General features: G+C 39.6%; 1 non-coding gene across 1 annotated transcript; it reads right to left on the bottom strand.

Annotated features, from left to right (window-relative positions):
- Window positions 1-2388: 2388 nt before the first annotated feature.
- Window positions 2389-2525, bottom strand: LOC111755260 (small nucleolar RNA SNORA2/SNORA34 family). Its single transcript, XR_002789832.1, has one exon. It is a non-coding gene; the product is annotated as a small nucleolar RNA SNORA2/SNORA34 family (small nucleolar RNA).
- Window positions 2526-19545: the final 17020 nt, after the last annotated feature.

Below are 19545 nucleotides of genomic sequence, written 5' to 3'. Positions count from 1 at the left end.
CACAAATCTTCCCAGTTTACCAAATATGAGAGCTCATCTACAGAGAGAGCCACCATCAATTCCTTCCTCCCATTAGGAAGTGATGTCTGTGCCTCTATTCCCAAGAGTTACTCTAGTTACTCTAAGCTATAGGACAGGGAGGAAGTGACATAGCACCAGTCCTGAGTACAGACCTTCACATAATGGGCTGTTTCTGCTCTCTTCCTTTTGGAGCCTCAGACCACCATGTAAAAAGACAAGGCTATGTTGAAACAGAAAATCCCATGGGGACATCACTGGACTGACACATAAATGAGTCATGAAACTTGGATGTCCCAGATCCCATCCTTTGGAGTCCTCCCATCTCAGGCTCCAGATGAACTATCCCTGCTCTGTCTCTCCTAATGTAGATATGAGAAACAATAAAGGATTGTTGTAAATCATTAAGTTTTGGGGTAGTTCGTATGCAGCATTAAATAAAGAACACAAGACAGATCTGTGTCAGTGAAAAATGTCATTTTCTGGGTTAGAAAATGTGTCTATTTGCAAGTTCAAAAGACAGAGAATCACACGGCCCTTCTAGGGGGAGAACCACCAGTGTCTCCTGAGATCCGTGCCATGTTGGAACTTAGGACACTGGGAAACCAAGCAAGCAGCTCCCCTCCCTGGTAAGTGGCTGCAGTGTGGCAGACTGTGGTCCTTCCAGGGGGAGAACCACTGGTGTCTTCTGAGATCCACACCATGTTGGAACTTAGGACCCTGGCAAGCCAAGCAACCAGCCTGCCTCCCTGCTAAGCAGTAGTGAACCTACTGGTGCACGGCCTAGAGTCAAACAGCCCACTTCCCCTATCCCCCTTCCCCCGTACCCCCGTTAGCAAATGGGAACCAGAAATCTGAGCATCTCCTGGGAGGTTGACCATAGCAAATAAGGAGGATTCCCTTCTACCATCTCTTTAAAGACAAATATTTTTATTAGTTTTGCTCTATTCTGATTAATGGTACTGTTCTATTCAATATTCTGTTTTGATAAGTTCTATAATGTTCTGTATTTCATTTTATTTTGATATATGTGATTGAAAGAACAATTATTGTAAAGATAATGAAATATACTGTGATACCTATTACTGTTTTAAAAAAAAAGATAGAGAATCACAGAGTTAAACATATTTGTCTCTTGCATAGGCTTCCCAGTATACCCTGAACCCATTCTTATTTTTGCTTCATGCTTTACAGCTGGCAATTCCAACTGAAGTCACCAATATTCCAGGCATCAGGAAGGGAGGAAAGGTAAGTGCCTTCATCAACTTTCCTAGAAATGCTTAGCAGAGATTTGTATTTACACCTCATTGGTCAGATCTCTGTGGCATGGCCACCTGTCTTAGTTACTTTTCTTTCATTGCTGAGACAAAATTCCTGACACCCAAAGTTAAAGAAGGAAAAGGTTTGTTGAGCTCACAGTTTGTAGAGTCTGTAATTTTAAGTCCGTATTAGGCTGAATCCAAGGCAGAGGAGCAACACTTCATGGCTGTGGAAGACAGCAAAAACAACAAGGGAGAGGCAAGATTCTTTGTGTTGTTTATGTTGTATGCTAACTGCCAGTCCTACTCACACCCTGAATCCTAGCCAGACCTATGCCAAACTAATCAGTGGACTGATTTACTAATCACACACCCAGCATCGGGCACCCTGGATCCAGCCACCAATTGCTTTAGAGAACGACCAGGAGGGCAGACTCTTGGATCAACTCAACAGATAACCAGAGAAAATGCAAGAATTTCCCGTCTCTCCACTCAACTATCCAAAGCATTGGCTTCAAGTGGAGACCAGTTCGCCTCACTCATGGGATGGCTGCTGGTAGCAATCAAGCCACAGGGCTCCTTGCTCATATCCTATAGGACAGACTACTCTTTTTTATTTTTATTTTTATTTTAAAGGGAGTAAAATTAAACATAACAAAACAGAACAAAATAGGACATAAGAAAGCAATGTAAGAGATATAAATTTCAAAGCTAGACGACCTGAGATCTTCACTATCTATCATATTGTCTCTTGCTTTCTTCCAAATAGTTGTCCATGTCTTCGCATACAGAGAATTCATACAAAACAACATAATATAAACTGATCCAAACAGAATGAGGAAGGCGTTTTAGGTCTTCAAAACCAGACAATAGGGAAGTCACTAATGGTTGTCATAGAGTCTCACTTTCTCTTCAAAATAGCTGTCCATACTTTCATGTATATTGAAGTTCAACAAAACAAAACAGGCGAGGGGGAGGGGTTGCTTGGTTTCCCAGTGCTCCAGGTCCCAGCATGGCTTGGGTCCCAGTAAATGCCGGTGGCTCCCGTCCTGGGCCGCTGCAGCCTACCACGTTCACAGCCACTCACAGAGCTGTAGAGGGGTTTGCTTCAAGCTGGTTATTTCTAATGAATTGACCATTTCACTGCCCAAGTTCTGAAATGGCCCACAGATCATAGACAGACATCTCTTTAGGCGCCTGCTTGAAACCAAGAGTGTCAGAAAGCTGCCAGCCTTGATTCAGGACAGACTACTCTTAAAAGAAACGAAGCAAGGAGCTATCTTTCAGAACAAACATTAAACTATTCTTGATGCTTACTAATACCTTTCCCTATTCCTCAGCCAATAGAAATCTCATCATCAGGACTTTCACTCACAAGTTCCAGGTAGGCTAAGAGTGAGTCAGCCTCTGTCAGTCTGCCTATCAGTTTCGGCTGTGCGGACCTGAATGAGCCACTTCACCTCTCTAAACCTCAGTTGCTTTGTGTGCAGGATTAACTGCACTAGTAGTATCGAATGGTGTAGATTCGCTACAAGGAATAAATAAAATGACACATAAGAAGTACTTAGCACAGTCCCTGGAAATAGGTAAGCATTAAATAGAAATTGGCAATTACGATTATGCAGAACATTTCACACAAACCCCCCGAGAGTTTTGCAAACACAGAAATAAATGTAAGCCAGTGATGCATGACCCCTCCTTCTCCCTTCTTTGCACTTTGAATGATATTAAATTTCATGTCCTGGAAGACGCAAGGTATTTGTTTTTACAAGTGCCTCTTCAGAAATGACCTGTTCCATCTCTCCTGCTGCTACAGGTAAACTGGAAATTCAAACCATTCATCAAATACATGGACTTATCTGAAACTATATCTGCAGATTTACTACCAAACAATCCAATGAAGGACCCCATAATTAATCCAATTCAGTCATTATCACATCTCCACTAAACATATCATTAAACAGCTGAAACAGTGCTTTCAGCTTTTTTTCCACAATTCATTTCAACAAGAATTTAAGTACCTAATAACTAAATCAGATTATCTACCCAGTAACTCCAACAATTGTACCACAATCAGCACTTATAATTACCCAAAAAGTAAATTGACAGCATTCTTCCAGTCTGACTAAACAATATAGACAGAAAAAAAAAGTCTATAATAAAAAGTAAGGTTGCTATTACTACAATTTACTGGCTACCAGCTAATTCTATGTGCTTAATAACATTATGAAAAGTTATCCTTATTATGCCCATTTTATAGGTGAGGAAATTAAGGATTTAAAAAGTTAAGATCAGAATTCCTAAGTAGCAGAATAAAATTTGAAACTCTAGGGAGGTATGCATGCTTATAAGCCCAGCACTTGGGAGGCTGAGACAGGAGAATCACCAAGAATTCAAGGCCAGTCTGAGCTATATAGTGAGTTCAAGGTCATCCTAAACTACACAGTGAGAAAAGAAATGCCAGGTCTATTCTGACTCCAAAGCATGAGTTTTTGTTTGTTTGCTTTTGTTTTTTATGAAAAAAAGAAAAAAATGATGCAGATTTCAAAACAAAATAATAGGAGATTAACACTGGTTAATATATTGTGTATTGTTATCTTCAAAGCAGTTGTTCAGATTAAAAGATAAGGCATGAAAAAATTATCAAACAGTCAAACAATGAAAGCACAATTTGTTCTTTTTGATGAATTAACAGAGCTTAGACATATAGGTACCTCTCGTGTGTGTGTGTGTGTGTGTGTGTGTGTTTTCCCTTCTTTGTTTCTCCTTTCTCTTCTCCAGTTGTTTGTTCCTTTTGAGCAGTTTCTTTCCCATTCACTTTCACAAAATCTATTGTACATTTTGGATCTTAGTTTTGAGTAGCAGATACATCAGTATAGGATTCTGTCTCTTTATAAAATCTTGGCAGATTCTGGAACTTCACATCATATAGAAACCACAGTAAACACAGAGGTCACGTAGTCTTTGTCAGCTGTGCAATCTTGGCCAAGTTGGGTAACTTTCTTAGCCTCCGTTTCCCCATCCCACGGGTGGAGGCGAGGACACAGCAATAGCAAGCCTGAGACCAAGGCTCAGTCAAAGGCCCACCAGGACACTCGCTGCCCTTTCCCTGGTTTCCCCTGCTCTTCCTGTCCAGTCTGCATACCCTCAGCTTTGACAAAAATCAGTCATCTGAGCAACACTGACCACTAGCTTGGGCCTTGGATTCCAAGCTGACCAGTTAGGAGATGGAACTAGAAAAGAGTCATCAGGGAAGGTCAATGGCCCAAGAAAGACTAAGTAACCCCCAGTGCAAACAGTAAAAGGAGCATTCGACTAAACCCGATTTAGCCTGCTAATCATACACAAAGGGTGATCTAAAAACTATGGTGAATGCTTAAATTTTTTAATTACAATAAAGAAGCATTCCCATTAACCACCTTAACATGCTTTCCCTTGCTTTGAAAACACTTATCCTGCCGTTCCTTTCATTTTCTGAAGCAGTTCTAGAAGAGCTCATTCATGAATGTGTTTGTACGGTATGACTAAAAATACAGGGAAGGTTGCGGCCAAGTGCCACCTTACCAAAGAGTAGGTTTGCAAAAACATTGTGGTGTCTTCTCATGTACCTCATTCACTGGATCTGGCACGGTGTGGCTTCTGGCTGCCCCCCAAAATCAAACTGAACATGAAAGGGAAATATTTTGGATCTACTCGGGACATTGAAGAACCCATGACAACACAAGTAAAGATACTCACAAATGAGAACTTCAAGATCTGCTTCAGAAAGTGGCAAGAATAGTGGAGTAAGTATATTTGAAGTGAGGGGTAGTATCTTGAGGGGGATTAATGCCAATATGTCTTTTAAATATATTTTTAAATTTAAAGTCACCATATTTTTATCACACCTCATATATAATCATGACCTAATAAAATATATCACTCACTTAGCACAAGGGCTATGTCCTGAGGAATGCTTCAGTAATCTCATTGTTGTATGACCATCACCAAGTATATTTAAAGGCCTAGATGATATACTTCAGCTATTTGATGTGGCTTCTTGATGCAATCAAGAGACAAGGTATATCAGGCATGGTGGTACATATCTGTGATCCCAGCACTCTAGGAGGAGCCTGAGGCAGAAAGATGGCAAGTTTGTGCATAGCCTGAGCAACTTATCAAGATCCTATCTCAAAATAAAAAAATAAAAAGGGCTGCAGATGCAACGAGAGAGAGAGACAGAGAGACAGAGAGAGATAGAGAGACAGAGAGAGAGAATGTGAACTGGAGTGTTATGAAATTGTGCCCAGCATAATAGGGCAAACTATTTTACAGTAAACACTTTGTGCATGTAAGTGAAAAGATTATACTCTAAAATAGCAACAAAACTATTATGTAATATATATAAACTAGTAATGTATTTGTATTACCATTACCAAGCATTATGTACTCTATGTAATTATACATGCTGTATTTTATATGACCAGCAGTGTAGTAGGTTTCCTTATACCAGTACCACCACAAACACACGAATAATGCCTTATTGAATGGTGTTACAATGGCTACCGTGTCACCAGGTGATAAGAGTTTCCCAGGTCCATTGTAACCCCATGGGACCATGTTGTCTATGTGGGCCCTTGCTGACCAAAACCTCATTCACTGTTGACAGATCACATGACTGCTTTTGGGGTGGTTTACAAGACCGTAAATAACTAAACTACTTATTTTCCAGAACTCCTGGCAATTAGAAAGAGAACATGTGAACTAGGGCCCATCAATCAGACAGACACATACCTTCACTTCCAGATTTACCGGAGGGTAAATGGCTTAAAGAAGTGTATATCACAAGAGGAAACATACATGTCTGGGACAAAGAACAGGGGTCTACAAGTAACCTCCAGTGCCCAGCATCACAGCGACACTTTGGCTCTATGGAGATGGCAGCTATGGTACTGCCACGGAACTAGCTCTGCAGATGACTTGGTGCTCCCATTACTGGAGACAGATTAGTGAGATAGAAAGAGCCAGTCAGGCAGGTACTAGGCTTTTGAGGGAGTTCATGCAGAAGATAAAGACACATTAACCTTGTGGCTGGAGGCACATCTGAAGAGGGCCAGGTTCAAGATGCAGACATAACAGCCAGGCCTGTGAGCCTCCCGAGGGATAAGCAGTAACTTGAGATTATACTGTAATTAGTACCATCTGGTCCGGTGAGCCCAGCTAGGTATCAGATGCATAGGTGGGTGGCCAGAACATCTGGATTCATCTCTTTCCAAAACGCCTTTGTTTTTTCCATATACCCTTGCTGCAGGGCTCACTTTCCTATTGGGTCCATATTAGCTAAGCAACTATACTTGTAATCCCATAGGCTGATCATAGTTTAACCCACATCATACCATCGTTGTGATTTTGCTGTATAACATACTCTTGATGAAGAGCCTCAATGACCACCCACTTGGAAGCCCTCTTGGAAATCTGGAAGCTATGCTGCTTCTCCTTATTTGCAACAAAACTCAACTTCCTCCTTCGGTCATGACTTCATCCCTCAATGTTGTGGATCATGAACTCGGCACATCTGACATCTAACAGGTTGGGAGTTACTTTCCTTGTGTTGCTTTTCGGGTATGAGGCCTCCTAGCCTGGTTTTCTGGCCCTCCTAGGGACTCTGAGGTCCTGTCCCAGTCTGCCTTTCTCAAAGGCAAGGCCAAGGCAAGGGGCACAAGTACTGGTAGTTTATTTGGTGACTCCAGGAATTAGGATGAAGCAAAAGGAAACAGGAAGAGAGAGAAGGAGGAGTAGATAACTGTGACCAACTAAGGCTCAGGCTTCCTGGGAACCTACCCAGGAACCCCACAGGATGGAATGCAGAGCCCTTTCCAAAGCGGAAGTAGCTGAGCATCTCTCCTCTGGCTTTGAGCTCCTGTTTGCTGAGATTTGCATTTGACAGCACTGACTTCCCCATTACTTCCTGTCTGGCCTGTGTAACAGCAGCAAACTTTGGGGCTTCTGGAGAAGGCCTGAGCCAGAAGAGAAGTTACAGACTTGAAGACCTTGGGTAGGGAGAGGGGGATTCAATTTACTGGATGTCAGCAGGACTGACTTTCACTGCCACAGCTGATATCAGTGTCCAAGGAAATGGGGAAGCCTTTGCTCTGCCACCTAACACCCAGCTGTGTGCAGATGAACTTTTAACAACTGGCTCTCCATGGCAAAGATGGATCAGAGGTCACATGTAGTCACTGCCTATTTCCACGAGTCCTGCCATTGCTGAAATCAAGCTACCAACAGGAAAACCACCAGTTTACCAAGTTTCTGAAAAATTAATGACTGGTTCTCAGGAACCAGAACAGCTGACCCTGGCCCACTACTACTTAAAAAAAAAATTTAATAAAGTCCTTTTGTGGTTAAACTATATACCTTAAATTAAAAATCTGCCAGGAATGGTGACACAGGCCTATCATCCCAGCACTTGGGAGACAGAGGCAAAAGCATTGCTGTAAATCTGAGCCTGGACTACATAGTGAGCTCAAGGCCAGCCTAAACTACACAGCAAGACCCCATCTAAAAAGTGAAAAACAAAAAAATAAATCAAAACTTTAAGCAACAAAAGTCAACTGCAGGGAGAAAGATTACAAAGGTCGATAACCAGAAATTGGGCAAAGACCAGCAATCTATCATTATATGTATGGATATATGCCTTAGGCCTCATTTCTTTGACCAAAATACACTAAGGTACTTCACATCTCAGGAAATGATTCGTGGTCCTACAAATAGGGAAGGGAGATCAGGCAGAAATGTCACTGCAGTCTAGGCAAAAAATTTGAGGGAAGGAGCTGGGTACACAGGAACAGTCTTTCAACGAGAAACTATTTTTCAGTGTCAGGAAATTCTCTGTTGCTTGAAAACCAAATACCCTGTGTAACAGTTTAAATGTTTTTCCAACAGTTTTGTTCTTGGTAGAAGTGGGACAGTTATCTACAACCTTCTGTAAAATAACCTTTCAGATACTTGAAGCCTTTATTTCTCCAGAGGAAATAGTCCAAGGTTGGCCTTTTGTCAGAAATTCAATTTTCTGAAGCTTTAACCTTCTCTGGGGCCTCCTCTGTAACCTTGTCCAAGTTCTACATGTCCTGATTAGCTGTAGAACCCAGACCCAAACCTAGGGTACTTGCTGAGTTTTGACTACAGAGAAAGGAGAAAAAGGAGTCTCCGCATCCCATGAGTATTTATAGATTTCATCATGACAGTCCCCTGTCCAATCTAGTGAATCACTAAAACAAGGCAAGGAGGCAAGGGTAGGAACAGAGGTGGTCACCTTTTGATTGTGACTGTCCCGCTCTAGAGACAGAGCAGAAGCCCCTGACTTGGTCATCTCTGCACTTCCCCAGGAAAAGGTCTTGTTTTCACAAACCTCACCCATATCAAGGCTCACCCCAAATCCTACCTGTATAAAAAATCAGGATGCTGGAACACATTTAAGGTTCCAAAACACACACCAAAGGACAGAATTTTATGTTTTGGAAGAAATACTAAATCCAGAAACAGATGACATACATTTAAGATATTTTTATCAATCTGACTCTCATTTATGGATGCCCAAATTAAAACAGAAATTCAGGAGGAGAACAAGAAGCCAAGCCCTCCCTATAAGTCGATGCTATGTGTGGGCCACTGTGGGGAGAACTAGATGCCAGCCTTTTCCTGTGAGTCAGCACCATTTGGGGACAGCAAGGGAGGAAAAGAAGAAGCCAAGCCCTCCCTACAATTCAGCACCATGCATGAACCACTAGGGGGAGAACCAGATCTCTGGCCCTTCTGGTACACGATCTGGGAGACAAGAAGAACCAGTGTCCTCCCCTCCCCTTCCATAAGTGACCAGCTGATCTGAAGAAACACAGGCTGTGATGATAGCTTTTGAAGTAAAATACAACTTAATGTTTGCAGTGTTTAGCATTTCACTGACTTTACAGGCCTAAAGCCAATGGCCTGATCAACACGCAATGTAGCATCTCTGGGGGATCTCCTTCTGAAGGTAGTAGCCATTGTTACTTCCCGTTTATCTTGTTTTGAAGTCCTGTATCATTTTTATTGTTTTGTTTGGTTGGGTTTTATTCTGTTTTGTCTTGTTTGATTTTATTATATCCAATGGCATGGGCAGGTATTTCAAAGATAACAAGATCTATTAGAGTAGCCATTTGGGATTTACTGTTGTCTTATTTTGAAGTGCTTTACTGCAATCATTGTTTGACTTTTATTGGTTCTATTCTGTTCTGTTTTGTTTCATTTTTGTTTTGCTCTTTGGTTTTGTTTGTTTGTTTTTGTTGTTGTTGTTTTGTTTTGTACCGGGGATGGAACTCACAACCAGATACTAGCAAGGCAGGTGTTTATGCCACTAAGCTAAATCCCCATTTTGTTTCATTTTTACTGTGTATGAAGGAATGGGCAGCTATTCTGAAAACAACAAGAATGCCTCTGGTAGCCATTGTTGATTTCCTATTACCTTGTTTTGAAGTCCTGTGTCACACTGTTTTGTTTTGATTGGCCTTATTCTGTTTTATTTTGCTTGGTTTTATCCTCTTTAAAATAAAAATTATAAAAACAAAACACAAATTCAGTGAAAATATAATGTGAGACCAACTAATTTGACAACCAAATTATAGTTGCATAATTTATTAATTCATAATGAATTAATTTTAATTTAACTGTTTAACTCAATCTTTAATTTTGACAGGTAATCAATTTTTTTTTTTTTTGGTGCCAGGAATCAAACTTAGGACCTTCCACTTGACAGGCAGGTACTGTACTACTGAGTTATATCCCTGACCCATAAGCAATATTTTAAATTACCAAAGATACAATGTACATGCTTTTTTGCACTAAAATCTGATGTGTGTTTACACTCAATGCAAGAACTGGTAATCACCATGTTAGATGCCACAGTTTAAAAGTGTGGTCCCCACTTCAGCAATTTCAGCATCACTTCAGAACTTTCTAGAAATACGAAATTTCAGGCCCCAAATGAAAACAACTGATTCAAAACTTCAGGGTACAGCTCAGCAGTTTGTATTTTAACAAGCTCTCTGTGTGGGTCTAATGCATGCTCACCTTGAACACTATATAATTACTTTTCTCTTGTTGCTGAGACAAAATACCTGACATCTAAAATTAGGGAAGGAAAAGTTTATTTATCTTATAATTTTTGGAGGTTTCAATCCGTATTCAATTCTGCCTGGCTCCAAGGCAGAGTCGCATGGCTGAGGGGCAGCCATTCACAGAGGCTTCAAACAGCAAGAGAAAAAAAAAGCAAAAGAGCCAAAAAAAACATGCCTTCTTCCCTCCCTTATATTGCATGCTGGCTCTGCCCCTGGGCGGGTGCAGCACTCACACTGCTAATCTCAGTGCTAAACAATGAACCAATCACAAATGCTAGATTCAGCCACCTCCATAATTGTATGATGCTTGGGGGGCCACCTAGACACAAACCATAACAAACACCATTGGTCTACATATTACCAAACCAGGAATGTTTAATCTGCTTTTGCTTCCTAGTATCACCAACATCTAATGGAGGATATGAATCTTTAAGAAACTAATCTTCTTATTTTCTTGTTGCTAGGGAGCTTATAATAACAAATTTGGTTCCCCTGAGACATGTTTTTATATGTGTGCCAACTAAGTGAATTTTTCATTGGCATGCTTCTCTTTTTCAAATGGTTCATTTTATCTTTCTTTTCTGTTTGTGTTTGGATTTGAATCCTTCGTCTTAGCATTTGACAGTAACCATAACCATAATTTTTCTTATCATACATATCTAAGATTATTCAATTTAGCAAATAAAAATACACAATACTTAGTTAAATCTGAATTTCAACTACACAGTGAATAATACTGTAGTATAACTATGTCCTAGAAATTGCAAAGTATATGCTTATACTATAAAGTATTTGGCGACCATTGTATGAGACATACTAAATATTATTCATTGTTTATTTGAAATTCCAACTGGGCACCTTGTATTTTATCTGATAAATTTATTCATGCCCCTCTACATCTTCCAAATTCCTCCACTGCCGAGACCCTGAGGTCCCCCAGGTCAGCTGGGGTGGGAACTGTAGAAAAATAGCACTCATGCTGAGAAAGGCAGGCTCGTGGTATCATTCTCCAACAACTTAACTTGAAGAAATAATTCCGGTAAAACCAGCTGCCCAGATGTGTTCCTGGGTTTTTGAAAGATGGCTCCTCTTACTTCCAGTGAGTGCCACCTGCCTCTCAGGATCAAGCACTCATTTTTAAAAAATCAGATCAAACAAAGAGAATACTGTCAGTCAATCAGAGCTGCACAAATGCACCCACTTAGCTCCCAGCTCAAATTGGACCTTCAGATCTGTGCTATTGAAAAGGAAATTGGCCTCACTTGCTTCGAAACAGCCCCAAAGTGGGGAAATTAATACAGAAGATGCCAAGTCATAATGAAATCTGGCAATAGCAGTGGGTTGTGTGGCATCATCCAATTACAGCAAACATAGAAACTGCCCAGGGGGCGAAGCCAGTCTGGACAACTGGCAAAATTAGGACCCTACATAATGATTACCAGTGTAGAGAGGAAATGTGTTAGGATGTTAGAAAAATCACATGGTTTGATGATTGCAAACACACCAACAAATCACTACTTCACACAGCTCCAAAATAAATGTTCTCAATACATTCCAGGCCAGGAGCTCCTCCTAGAGACAAAGTCCCCTTAAAGACAGATTTTAGATTTCCTGTCTCCTCTTCCCTGAGCCCCCTCTCACCCACCTGCAAACCTACATGATGCATAAACAAATGGAGTTCTGGAGTTCCACACTCTGCAGTGGCCAGGAGAAATATCCAGGAGACCTCCATCCTGCGTGGAAATCAAGGATGACACTGAGATGGTTGGGGTGGGAGTGAACAGGAGGATGGCAGAGGAAAGTAGGGAGAGAACCAGCAGATCAGAAAGAGAAGTATTCATCCCATATAAATCCATGTGAACTGAAAGCCCTACTTACAAGGAAGTAGCAAAATGTTGTACCTGCGCTCTCGACTTTGCTTGGGTATATATAATCAAAAAACAGCTCCTCCATATGTGGCAGAACATAAGTATAGGGCATTAATGAATGAAGACAGCTTTGACTCAGTTGTTTCACTTTATAGTTTCATTTGGGAGGCACAGCTTTTAACCTGATATTAAAATAAAAATGATTTTATTCCTTTATTCTATTGAAGTCAGAATAGCTCATTTGACTTTTAAAACAGAAACACAATTATATAACAAACAGGGTTAAATACCAATCGAATTAATGTGAGAAATTTACACCTTATGTTCTCTTATTTCCAGAAGCCAACAGAAAATACAACAAAAATATATGGTATGGGTATAAGTCTTATGTAGATTATGTAATAGGAAGGAATAAAACTGTTACTTTTATATGCAAAGTATATTTTGACCCAGGAAACTTACAGGGCAGACAGAAATTCTCTTAGAAACATTTAAAAAAAAGTTATCAAAATATTTGATTTTGGAAGAAGAGGGCCCTAAAAATGGCTTGGACAAAGAGAAGGGAAATTGCTTTACCTAGGGAATAACAGGACTTAGTGGATTTATCAATGGCTGCTCACTGTAACTGAAAGATAAGATACAAGAAACATGAAAAAGAGAAAAATTGAAGAGAAAGATGGGAGACCCAATCAAATGTGGGAATCAGGAATTACAGAGAAGAGTTAGAGAGCAATTGCCATGATGGATAGGCTAGGGGGTGGGGAGTCAATAAAATATTTTCTGTAATTTACAGTGTGATTCTAGATCTTTGATAACATCTGCTGTATGAAAGAACCTTGGATTGGAGGAAGTTAGTGAAAAGGAACAGGAGCTGCATGTAACATGCAAGATGTCATGAGGCAGACGACTGAGACACAGACAGGACGACATGCATTAGAGCAACAGTTTCCACAAGAGCAAGAAATCAGTAGGAGGGCAAAGTAAAAGAACAGAACGACCCTTTAGGTCTCTGCAGAAATCTCAGCAAGAGTCCCAGACCTCCAGCAGTGCCTGGAATGGAGGCTCCTACCAAAGTTCTTCCATACTAGATAAAGTTCCTCCATCAAAACTACAGATAACTGGGCCCAGGAGTGAGCTGAGTGGTTCAAGTGTCTACCTGGTAAACATGAGGTCACGGTCTTCCAGAGGCCAACCAAAAAAACCTCCGGTACCAAACACTACAGATAACTAATTTACACCTCCAGAATTTAACCTAATAAATACAGACAGGAAGGAAAGGAAGGGAAGGAGGGAAAGAACAAGAATAAAAGAGAAAGACAAATATAATGACTAAAACTCTAACTGGTATCAGTTTAGTACCAAGAAATATACATTATTTAGATTTTATGGATAGGACAAGTAACACGGGTACTGATAAAGAGACAAAGTAAAATCTAAAGTAAATCAGGAGATACGTGTCAATTGTTAACTACAGTATAGAGAGGCAGTATGCTTCAAATAGGTTAAGAAGCACACTCTCAAATCAGGCCTGCCAGGTTCAACTCCCAGGATGACAACTTTCTAATCAAATGAACCTGACCATTTACCTAACTGTGAGTACTTTCTTCACCTATAGAAACAGGCTAATAGTAACAATAATAATACTTTCCTTATTGAGATATTGTGAGGGATAGCTAAGATAATAATATAAGTCTGCTAGAGTTCCATTTCTGACATAACAAACTGGGTTGTTTCGACCCAACATCCCCATTGAGATGAATCCTAAAATTAAACAAATTAAAAAAAAAAAAACATTGGAAGCTCTCAAGACAGTGAGAATTTGACAAACCAAGATCTGGAAAAGAAAGGAAACAAAGACAGATGATCCTGGCAGTCTATGGTTGCTTGCTCCTTGAGTCTATTGCTAGCTCTAAAAGAAAAAGAAATTGATAGGTCAAAAAGATAAGTAGAGAAATCCAAAATCTCATGGGTTGAAGCATCAAAAATCTGACATCAAGTACTATGCTATGATTAGGATACAGCCATTGGTTCATGTTCTTGAAGCTTTGGTCCCCATTGTGGTGGTACGGTACCACAGCGCAATGCCACCCGCCACAGCGCCAAGCAGACACCAGCTCAATTCTCTTGAAACTCTAGAACTGTGAGCAAAACAAATCTGTTTTTCTTTATGAAAGTACCCAGCCCTGATATTTTGTAATAGCATGTAATGGACTAAAATAGCTCACTAGTACAGAGAAGTTCTGACAACTTCAAAGAATGCATCAGAAATAGACCAGCCCTCACCATGCGTGAAATCCAAATCAAATCAGTCCCTAACTGAATTAAGGTTATTGGCCCTTAGTTTAACTGCTACTTGAAGAAAAACAATAAACCCAGAGTTCAAATTGTTTTCACAGTTTTTCATACAGAATTTGCATCGTGAAACCAAAATAACTAGACAAGCAAGACAAGAAATCATCAAAATCCAAGTGAAGGAAAAAGCAGATGGCAAAAGCAAACAATGTCCAGGCATCGGAGTTATCTAACCTGGACTTTATAGTAACTGCAACTAATATGTTCAGAAAATAAATTGCAACATATAGAAATTCATCAGAGAATTGAAACCAAATAGTGAAAAATTCAGTGGAAGTTCTAGAGCCAAAAACCACAATTTCAAAGCAAGAACTGGATGGGTTTAATGGCTCCATCCAGGCACAGCCAAAGATCAGTGACCTAAGACAAGGTCAGAAAAGTAAGTACAAAGACAATAAAAATGAAAAATATAAGACCAAAGGGTAAGAGACATAAAAGATGCAATAAAAATATTTAACACATCATTATATTTTGAGGAAAGGTGACACAAACAATATTTATTGTTATTTAATGGCTGAGAATTACAAAATTCATCATAAAAGGAATCAAGCCACATATTCTACATATTCTACAAACCCAAGAGAATTTATTTTAAAAGAAAACCTAAGCACATCACAGAAAATTGCTAAAAATCAAAAACAGAGCAGAGCCTAATACCTAGTATTTTTTTCAGTATCTTCAAAAACAATGGCCCACAGCTCAGATCTTTTTGACAGAGAGTACTCTGACTTTCTAAACAGAAGTAAGTCGACACACTTTTACAGCAAAATGACCTAGTTAGTATTCTACTGTTAGTGTAACAGTTTAAAAATGTCACACTGCTGCAGAGGTCAGATCACCTACCATTACCAACCTACAGTAAGTTTTCTCAATTCCTTTTCACAGCAGGAAAAAGACCACACTGATCTTTAGCATATCCTCCTCATTCTATGAATTCAGCAATCAGAAAAAGGCTAAAAATTAAATTAGTTTCTTCTTTGTTTTCTCCTATATGGAAGTGTAGATCACTTTTCACTGTACAACTTTTATCACCAAAAAAAACCACTTCTTTCCCCAATTTCCCCTGAGAAAAAATATGTGTTCTGTTTGTTTCTAGATGTTATCAAAAAAAGGTCAGAGCTAGACAAATAGTTCAAATGATTACAGCAGTGTTATTCAAGCCTACTGCGATGGAATGAAGAGGCACTGATATAGAACTGGACTCAATTGTGAACACAGCATAAGCAAGTGAGAATTTATAGCCAAAGAACAGGGTAGGGATCTGTGGACAGAGAACTATTAGGGGAGCCCTCTGGCTAAACTAACGTACATAAGAGTCTTGTTGAAGGTGGGCCGTGGTGATCAGGCACCCATCTTGGGAATGGTAGAGAATGAAGAATCCAAAAAGATACTAAATATTGAAGGATGATTAAATGTAGAGGCTGGTGCTGAGGGGTTCTGGTCAAACTAGGTTAGCAGGATTCTTATTAGAACTGGTCAGTGTTCTAACTAACTTCCACACTCAGAGCACCTGGCTAAAATTTAGTCAAAAAGATAGTGTTCATCCATGTCATGGTGGTTTTCATTTGTTCTTTGTGATTCTTTTATGTGAATTCTATTCTGTTTTGTGTTATTTTTATTGTTATCAAACCCTGGCCCTCCCACATGCTAAGCATCTGCTCTATCAAAAAGTTACATCCTCAGAATTCCAGGGAGTACTTTTTTTTTTTTTGAATTTTATTTAAGGAGAAAAAGAAAAAAAACAGCACAAAAAGTGTACAAGTTATACAGAATTTCAGAAAAAATAAACAGTAGGAAATCACTAGTTAATAGATTACATATTGTTATCTTATATAGTTGTTCAAGTTACAAAATTAAAGCATATAAAGTAGACTTTCAAACAGTGAGACTGCAAACAGTTCTGTTCAATGATCCAACAAAACTCTGTAATATGGCTATCTATCTTATACACTTAAATATACATGCAGTTATATCCTTTAGAGCACTTTCTTTTCCTTTCTTTTGTACAATGACAATTACACATTTTGGATTTTATTATTCCCACAGTTCTAATTCTTTTTTTTGAAGAGAGTAAAACCAAATATGACATAACAGAACAGAGTCAGTCAAATCAAAAGGATGGACATAATACATAATGTAAAAACAAAATACAAGGTGATCAACAATGGTTACTATAATGCCTCTTGTTATCTTAAAAAAAATTGCCTATATTGTCAGTTATAATAAAATTGAACAAAACAGTAAAGAATAAAACCAAAACATTGGAGGCATTACAGGACTTTAAAAGAAGATAATAGTCAACCAGAATGGGCGTCATAATGAATCTTACTGTCTTCACAGTTGTTTTGAACTGGACAGTATCAAGCAAAGCAGAATAGGGGAAAATCAGTCAAAACAAGATGGTGAGGTCAATACAGGGTTTCAAATCAAGTTAATAGGAAATCAGAGTGGGTTACTATATCCTGTTATTTTTTATTTATATTTCCCTTAATAAAAAAGATAAAAATAAAACAGTAAATAATTTTAAAAAGGAGATTGAGATAAAAGAGGGCATAACAACAAAACAGCACAGGTCAAAACAGAACCATTTAAGCAAAATAGTGTTTCACCACAAGATATCCTGACATAAAAGTAGTTACCATAGTGTCTCTTTCCTTGAAATCTTTGAGTATAATTTTGTATACTGTAGCACCAAACATACCAAGACAATGTAAAACCATTCAAGTGAATGACAGTATTACAGGGTATTTAGAACCAACTATCAGAAAATGAATAATAGTTTCTGTATAATCTCCGTGTCTATAAAAGTTTTTGTTTATATTATCACATATAATAAAATCCAATAAGATACAACCTGTTAAGACTGATGGAGACAGAAGAATAAAAGCTTGATGGGACTTCAAAACAAGATGATACTAAATCAGCACTAGCTATTATGATGTCTCGTTTTCTCCAAAATAGCTGTTCCTACCATCCAACCTTCTCTGCCTCATTTCTGTTGAGCTCTTTTTCTGTCATTAGTTGTCAGTTTGTCTTCTTCATTTCACTTTCTGCTCCATTCATTGTGGCCTCTCTGCCACTGTTTCTGGAATCTTGGTATTTTTCTTTTTTAGAATATCCTGCAGTATTCTCTGTAGAGTTGAACTGGTGGTTGCAAATTCCCCTAGTTCCTCTTTATCCTGGAAGCACCTTGTTTTTCCATCAATTTCTAGGGACAGTTGTGCAGGATATACCAATCTTGGCTGGTTGTTATTATCTTTCAAAGCTTGAATTATTTCCCCCCACGCTCTTCGTGATTTGATGGTTTGTGCTGAGAAGTCTGCTGTAATTCTGATGGGTGTTCCCTTGTAAGTGATCTGTTTCTTGTCTCTGATGGCTTTTAATATTCTGTTCTTATATTGGATTTCTGGAATTTTGATTATTATATGCCTGGGTAAGCTCTGTTTGGGTTGTAGGTGGCTGGGTTCCTGTATGCCTCATACATCTGAGTATCTTTACCTTTTGCTAAATTAGGGAAATTCTCCTGGATTATTTCTGTGAATAGCTTTTGTAGTCCATTTGTTTGTGTCCCTACTTCTTCTTTTATGTTCTTAACTCTTAAGTTATAGATCCTCTTATCATCTTCTAGCCTTTGTATTATTGCAGTTTGTTTTCTTGTTATTTTTAAGAAGCTTTTCATTTCATGCTCCCACATTACAAATCTGCCCTCCAGTTCAGATAATCTATCCTTAGTTTCTTTCAAGCTGTTACGCCAGCTTTTGAAAGAGTTTTTAGTTTCCTGGTAATCTCTTTGAACCTGCTTAATGTATTCTATGTTTTCTCTATTTTCTCCATCAAACAATTCTCCCCTTTTTTTCTGTTCTTCCATTCTACCATCTGTTTTTTCTTGGGTGGTGTTTAGCATTTCTCTAACTATTCTACTTATATCTTGCTTTATTTCGTTAAATACTTCATTTTTTAACTCGTCTATGAGGCTCTGGAGATACTGCTTTATGTCTATTGGTACCGTGTCTGATATTGCATGTTTTCTGTCCTCCTTTGCATTTACCTTTCCTGGATCAGTGTTCTCAGGATTGGAGACTGAGGACCCTTTCTTGTTGCTCCTTTTTCCCATACTTTTTGTCCCTTCCTACAAGTGTATAAAGGAGGCCCAGTTTTTTTCTTTGTTGGTTACAGTTTGTTTGAATCCACCGGCTAGGTGTTCCCACCCACTGCAGTGCACTAGGGAGACACAGACCTGGGCAGCCTCTGCCGGGCCCACCCCTCCAGGTCAACCTACTGAATGCTTTACTGCTAGGGTGCACCACTGGGTGCTGGGATCGTTTGGGCTAGCCTACTGGGCCTTAGTCAGCAGCGTCACCCAGGCCAAGTGCTCCACACCAATCCCACTTGAGAGGGGAATATTCGACTAAAGTCACTGCTGTGTCCTGTTCCTGCTAGTCTGCCCGGTCCCAGAATGTTCTTTGCTGGAGCCTCCTACTATATGGAAGGGTCTCTGTTCCTCTCACTCACCGCAGGTCGATGCAGGGCTCCCCACTAGTCCTGCTCTCAACTCCTTTTGCGGATTCCCGCTCTCAGAGCTTTCGCGCATCTCTCTCCCTGCCGTGCGAATTTGGATGCAGCAGCGGCAGCAGGAAATTCAAATCGCGGGTTCCAGCTTCCACGCTGAGATTTTTCCTGTTCCTGTTATTAGCACCGGGATTGCATTTCCAGTTGGTTTCTCTCAGCTTAGTTCGTTCCTGGATCGGCGAGGTATATCTCCCCTTGCTTAGGAGTCCTCGCACCGTACCATTCCTGGATTCTAAGCTGGGTATCTCAGAGAGCCTCCGTAGCTGCTGTTATCTATCTGCCATGTTCTCCCGGAAGTCACCAGGGAGTACTTTTTAACCCAGAGGCTGTGTATCACTCACGCAATGT

The sequence above is a fragment of the Cavia porcellus genome, unplaced genomic scaffold (genome assembly GCF_034190915.1).
Source record: "Cavia porcellus strain 051 isolate PalLab524CR breed Dunkin Hartley unplaced genomic scaffold, mCavPor4.1 scaffold_1, whole genome shotgun sequence".
Classification (NCBI taxonomy): domain Eukaryota; kingdom Metazoa; phylum Chordata; class Mammalia; order Rodentia; family Caviidae; genus Cavia; species Cavia porcellus.
This window is presented reverse-complemented; position numbering and strand designations above follow the sequence as displayed.